The following is a 7,555-nucleotide window of genomic DNA, read 5'->3' on the forward strand; positions in this document are numbered from 1 at the left end:
TAAAAAAATTAAATAAAAATAAAATGATCGAAGGGTTAGTAAAAGTTTTCAATTGCCCCCGCACTGTACCAACAGAAGTACCAATATTAAGACCCGACCCATGCACATTCCAAAGTTTGGTTATGCAGTGCCTGAGTGAGAACCTCGATCTCTCAGTGCACGCTCACGGTTCAACATGCTTAAAAGATTCCCTCGTTCCATAATCATGCTCATATTGGTTAAATAGTTCCATAGCATAGAAATTTTCCGGTAGAATTTCAGTAAAATACTTAACACAAAACATCAGTCCATGAAAAGATAATAATAATTCCACGGGTAATATATTAAGGAAAGAATATATACTTTTAATTGGCGATTTTGATGGTAGGGATATTGGGGAGGGGATGAAAGGTTTTCCGGATACGCGGTGCTTTATTTTGTTGTCTTTGAAGGGTTTTATATTTTGGGCTTGTAGATTCTTAGTATTGTGTGTGTCCTTTTATTTTTGTTATATATACTCCGGATTTATAATAAATAAAATGTCTTTAAAAATTTTGCACCTTTAAAATTTTTTGAAAAAATCTCTGAGTGAGCTCAATGGAAAGTTTTTTTTATGTTTTGGATCCTCTCTGCGTAACATTTTACGATTTTTCGTAAAATTTCTCTCTTTTTTTGTGATTTGTTTCGAATAAGCTTAATAAGTTTTCTACACTCCCCCTCCACTCCAGTATAACCACATCAATCTTCTTGTTTCCCCAAGCACCAAAAATACTTTTAATAACTCATACAATCATAAATCAAGTAAAAGCTGCTAAACAAAAAGAATTGATTTTATATGAGTTTTAATTGAGTTTTATATGAATTTTATATGAGTTTTAATTGTATTCAGGAAAATCAGGGGACAATAACGCAGATAAGAATGGACTAGGGCAAAATATACCGATCTCATTGCATGAAAAGGTAGAATAAATTTCAAATGCCGCAATATTCCAAAATTCCTTCCCAACTTCATCCGCAATTTAGTAATGTGTTCCTACAAACTCATATTCTGATCAACTAGCACACCTAAATATCTCGTAGCAGATACACGCTCTAAATAAGTAGATTCATCAATGGGTAGTCTACTAAGTTCAGGTAATGGCTGGTCAGTACGAGAAAAAATCATGAACTTAGTTTTTGACATATTAACAGATAATTTATTTGCACTAAACGAAGTTTCTATCCTCTGGAAAGCTGCCAACATATCCTTCTTAAGTGACATTTCATCAACACCGCACACTATGCAGGCTATATCGTCAGCAAATAGGACATTTAGCCAGAGATCTTCCAGCACCCTGTTGATGTCGTTAACATAAATAAGAAAGAGTAGAGGTCCAAGTATGGACCCTTGAGGAACGCCCATTTGACCAGTGATACCAAGTAGTGAAGAGGTAGCATTTCCACAATCCACAAACTGACTGCGCCCTGTTAAAAATGTTTCAATAAGAGAATTTGCAGGTCCGCGTATACCATAACTTTCCAGTTTACAAAGCAAAATTGCATGACAAATAGTATTGAACGCTTTTTATATATCTATAACTATAGTAACCGGAATTTCTTTTTTATCCAAAGTGTCGTGTGTAAACTGCGTGAGTGTCAGAATCGCTTGTTCGATTATCCTTCCTAAACCCAAACTGAAGGTCATTAAAACATCCCCTCGTATCAAAAAACTTCACTATGCGGTTTCTAAAGACATCGTCCAATTACTATTGCGAATTAAGATAGGATAGAGATTGGCCTGTAGTTTGTTGGAGCTTTCACGTTATCACCCTTAGCCTAGTAGGGCTAAAACACGTGCAGAGTTTAAGCAAGTTGGGAAACGTCCACTTGAAAAACATAACTTGAAAACATGAACCAAAAATCCTGTAACATCAGGCATTATCCGTTTTAATAGGCTTTTCGACGAGCCATCCGCACCTTCCGTCTATTTAGGAAGTGCTTCCCCCCTTTTTCGAAAATCAGACAAGTTTTCTCAGGCTCATAGCGTTTAATGGGTAACACTTTTTTTCTATTAAAATTCCATTTTTTAGAGTGTCGGAGACTATTGAGCCGCTTCGCTTCTTAAAATTTGTTACCGCAAACTGTTTGATGATATCGCTTAGCATCACTGTCAGTGCAGCAAGCGCAGAAAAAAATAAAAAAAAATAATATTTTTTATTGAAATTTGAATTTGTTTAAAGGTCTTAAGGTCAGTTTCTTTTCCCCAAGACATTCATTAATAATCAACCAAGTCTTTTTTGGGAACCCTTCAGCATTTTGAAATTCATGAAGATAGTATGACTGCTTCGCTTGTCGCAGTAAGTTTGTCAGCCAATTTCTGTACTGCCGAAATACGGCCTTATTTTCATGCGTAGGATCTGCCATCATGGGCGCCCATATGGGGGGGGGGCAGAGGGGGGGGCTCCTGCCCCCCCCCTCTGGCTGAATGAAAGTGCCTTATTTTTATACTTTTGTTCTAAGATTTCTATTATATAGCATTAAAAGTGCCAATTAGACGAGGTTTGACCCCCCTCGAATTCAGCTTATGGGCGCCCATGTCTGCCATGAATTTCCTGAAGAGGTTATTTTTTATATGGATAGAGGACAGAACAGCAGCTGTAATCCATGGTTTCTTTGGTTTAATATAACGCCTAGCTTGCCGGCTTGATAAAGGACATGCCTTATTAAGTACTATTTCGAACTGGTGGATGAAGTACTCAGTAGCTTTGTCCACGTCGTCACATTCTAAGCAGGGAGACCGGCCGACTTGGGACAGTAAACTTTTCAGTTTATCAATCGAAGTAGCTTCTAGTCTTCTTGACCACAAAGAAGAGGGTTTCGGGGGGGGGGGGCATTTGAACGTCGCAGAGGATCATAAAATGGTCAGAAGTATCTTCAACTATAACGTTACAACCCAGTGTCTCGAAATTTGTGAAAATATTGTCAATTAACCACGCTCACGACTCCATGATTCTCGTCGGGATCTGGTATGTTGGAAGCAAACCCGCGGACATACAAATCGTAACAAAGTCTACGGCAACATTATTCGAAAGCATTGAATTCACATCCCTATGTACATTACTAATATCAATATCAAAGTCACCCAACAACATTAACTTACATTTTCTTTGGGTCATCAGCAAGCTTAAGTTCATCGAACTTTTCAACAAATTAATTGAAAAAACTGTTTCCACAAAATAATTTTTTCAAAGAAAAGTAAAGAACTCCATTTAACCAAAAATGAGCAAAAATAAAATCAAATAATCCACTAAGCGTGAAACTACCACAAATCAGCATTGATAAATAAATGAAACCAAAAATGAACAGAAATTACAATAAGTAACCGAGTCAAACTCAAAACGAGCAGAAATTAACATGAGTAGGGCTCAAAACCCCCAATACCTTCCCAAGGCCAGAACATAATTTGCACTTTACTGAAAAAAATATAAATGTTTTTACTTTGTAACTTTAATAAATCAAATAATATTAATATTTTGATTAATAAATATCAATATATGTAAATTAAACTGACAATGCATATTCATTTGTATTCAAATGAGCAGAAATTAACATGAGTAAGGCTCAATACCTTTATGCCTCCCCAAGGTCAGAAAATAATATTCAGATTACTTAAAAAAATTTAAAAGTTTTTACTTTTACAACATTTATAAATCAAGTGATATTAAGATTTTGATTAACAAATATCAGTATATGTATATTAAACTGACAATAATCATTCCATTTGTATTTTTTTTAGTAAAGTGCCAATTATGTTCTGGCCTTGGGAAGGCATAGGAGTTTTGAGCCCTACTTAATTTCCGCTCGTTTTGAGCTTGACTCGGTTATTTATTGTAATTTCTGTTCGTTTTGGGTTGTATTTATTTATCGATGCTGATTTGTGGTAGTTTCACGTTTGGTAGATTATTTGATTTTATTTTTGCTCATTTTTGGTTTATTGGAGTTCTTAACTTTTATTAGAAAAACTTATTTTGTGGAAAGTTTTTTTAATTAATTTCTGTCTGTTTTATATTGACATAGTCTTTTCAGTGAAAAATGAAATAATAGTTTAAATCTTTTCTTTTTTTTAAAGAGTTTATAGTTTTGCCGGCTATTTGTATGCTGGAGAAAATTGTTCAGCAATTTTTAACAACATGCACCCTTTTAAAAATCTGGACACAAATAGTAGTGTTTAATTTAGTTTCTACCTTTTCTATACCTCTTTTATTTGACCTGAAATAGCAAACTTGATACGCAAAAAAATCTGTTTACTTTCTTTGATAGCTTGCATACACTTACGCTATTTTGATTTGGTTAAATTTTCAGAGCAGAAGTAGCCCCAAAAATTTGAATATAATACCCTCAGTCTTGGGATACTGCTGATATGTCTTATTGAGAATTAGCATTAACACAGTGCATTTTGATTTAATCTCAACTTACAACCTTTGCCCTAGGGAATCTGGGGGGTTTGCTATCCTTAAATACATAATTTCCTGAACTTTCAACTACGTTGAACAAAATGGCTATCTCTAAACTTTGATTGAATATGTTTAGGGAAATGGTGGACGTGAGAGGGGGGGGTCCATAACTCTCCACTCACTTTCGACTATCAAAAAGGGCCATTTCAATTTCCAAACAAATGAACCCTTTTTGAAATTTTTACAACAACTTTCTATATAAACCTCATATGCCCCCAGGGCATAACTTACAACCCTTGCCCAGCGAGCTTTGAGGGGGTTATCCTCCTCAAAGACCTAATGTCCAGAACTTTCAATTAATCTGCGCACAATGGATAGGTTAAATTCTGATTGGATGTGTTAGGGGAAATGGTGGGCGTGAGAGGGGGGTTAGTTGCCCTTTATTCACTTTCGACTATTAAAAGGGCACTAGCCCTTTCAATTTTCAATTGAATGAAGCCTTTTTGATGTTTTTACAACATCGCTTTCTATAAAAAAATTATATGCTCCCAGGGCATAACTTACAACCCTTGCCCTGACGGGTGTGGGGGGGGAGGTTGTCATCCTTAAAGAGCTAATTTCCAAAACTTTCAACAACGTTGAATAAAATGGCTATCTAAAAATTTTGATTGGATGTGTTTGGCGAAAAGGTGGGAGTGAGAGGGGGGTTAGTTGCCCTCATATCACTTTCGACTATTAAAAGGGCACTAGAACTTTGAATTTTCAATCGAATGAGCCCTTTTTCAAGTTTCTACCACAAAGATTTTAATAAAAACTTTATATGCCCCCAGGGCATAACTTATAACCCTTGCCCTGAAGACTGGGGGGGGGGGAGGTTGTCATCCTTAAAGAGCTAATTTCCAAAACTTTCAACAACGTTGAATAAAATGGCTATCCAAAAATTTTGATTGGATGTGTTTGGCGAAAAGGTGGGAGTGAGAGGGGGGTTAGTTGCCCTCATATCACTTTCGACTATTAAAAGGGCACTAGAACTTTGAATTTTCAATCGAATGAGCACTTTTTCAAGTTTCTACGACAAAGATTTTAATAAAAACTTTATATGCCCCCAGGGCATAACTTATAACCCTTGCCCTGAAGACTATGGGGGGAGTGTCCTGATCAAAGGTATAATTTCCTGAACTTTAAACTGCGTGGAACACAATGGCTATCTCAAAATTTTGATTGGATGTTAGGGGAAATGGTGGGCGTGGAAAGGGTATTAGTTGCCTTCCAATAACTTCGAATATTAGAAAGGGCACTGGCCGTTTCAATTTTCAATCGAAAGAGCCCTTTTTGCAGTTTCTGCGACAACGCGTTCTACAAAAACCTTATATGCCCCCTGGGCATAACTTAAAACTCTTGCCCTGAGGGCTGTGGGGGAGTTTCCTCTTCAAAAACATAGTTTCTATCTGGAAATTAACAACGCTGAACAAAATGGCCCTCTACAAATTTTGATTGGATGTGTTTTGGGAAAAGGTGGGCGAGAGATAGTTGCCCTAAAATAACTTTCGACTATTAAAAAGGGCACTAAACCTTCATAATACCCTCAGTCGTTCTTGGGATACTGCTAAGATGCCTTATTGGAAATTAGCATTAACACAGTGCTTGACTTACTTTTGACTTAAAGCTCTTGCTCGGCAGCGTCGCCAGCGTACAGGGAACCAGTCGTCAGCACCGTCAGTCTTCTCCGGAGTGGTCGGTTCAGGGCAAGGGTTGTCACTTCAGCCGGGTTGATGTTTCTGGAGGCGAGCCGATCACGGATGACGTCCGCCCATCTAGTGCGTGGTCTTCCCCTAGGATGCCTCCAGCCGTTTGCAGCTGGGTCGAAATCGAAGATGAGCCGGGCGGGTGTTTGGGCAGGCAGACGGAGCAGATGACCATACCAACGCAGCGAGCGAGACTCAAGCTGCTCGGACAGGGGTGGGAGTTTGAAGGACCTGGGGATTTCTGAATTTCGTTCCCTGTCGGGCCATCGGGAGCGTTTGATTTTTCGGAGGTGTTTCGTCTGGATGGCATCTACCTTCAGCGTCTGTGACTGAGTCAGCGACCAAGTCTCAGCAGAATAGAGCATAATGCTGGCAACCAAAGCAGAATATATTCGTGCTTTGGTGAGACGGCTGATCTGGGATTTATGGAAGACTGTTTTTAGAAGGCGACCGAAGACAGAGTTTGGTTTTGCCGCTCTTGCTGATATTTCGGCATCTAGGCGTCCATTTGAGCAGACAATTGAACCAAGGTAGGTAAACTGCTTGACTACCTTTACAGTCTGGCCACAAATTTCCACAGATGACAGAGGGTTGGACGGCGTTTTCTCAATGGGCATTATCTTGGTCTTCAACCAATTTATTTTCAGACCGAATTTTTGAGTCGCAGAAGCCAGTGTTTCCAGTGTAGTATTGAGGTCACTAATGTTTTCGCATATTAGCGCTACGTCGTCGTCAAAGTCAACGTCTGAAAGAACTCTTCCAGCAAACTCTATGCCAAACGACTGCACCTTCTGTGTTTTATTCAGGATGTGGTCAATTACACAGTTAAAGAGCTCAGGTGCAGCGGCACATCCTTGCCGGACACCATTTTTAATTTTGAAATATCCAGAAGGCCGTCCATTTACAATCACCGCACTTTCAGTGTTATTATACAGTTCTTTGAGGAGACGGACGATTTTCGTGGGTACGCCAGTAGACTGGAGCATTAGCCATAGTGACTGCCTATCGACAGTGTCGAAGGCAGATCGAAAATCAACAAAGGCAGTGTGCGCCTTCCTCTTATATTCAAGAGTTTTCTCTACTAGCTGTCTAATCGTATGGATTTGCTCGGTGGTGGACCTGCCTGGCATGAAGCCAGCTTGCGGGGGGAGACGTCAGGGCATGGAGGTATCTTGTTGCCGTTTGAGAAGCAGCATAGCGAAGAGCTTTCCAGGAACTGAGAGTAAAGTTATGCCACGATAATTGATACATTCTGCTTTGCTCCCCTTCCTCTTGTAGACTGGCACAAGTAGGCTCTTCTTCCAGTCTGAGGGGATTTTTTCAGAGTGCCACACAAGGTTAAACAGCATTTGTAGCCAGAGGATCATGGCTGGACCCCCATTTTTAAGGAATTCCGAT

This window comes from Artemia sp. Qi Xiang Cuo, chromosome 21 (genome assembly GCF_049724085.1).
Source record: "Artemia sp. Qi Xiang Cuo chromosome 21, ASM4972408v1, whole genome shotgun sequence".
NCBI classification, from domain to species: domain Eukaryota; kingdom Metazoa; phylum Arthropoda; class Branchiopoda; order Anostraca; family Artemiidae; genus Artemia; species Artemia sp. Qi Xiang Cuo.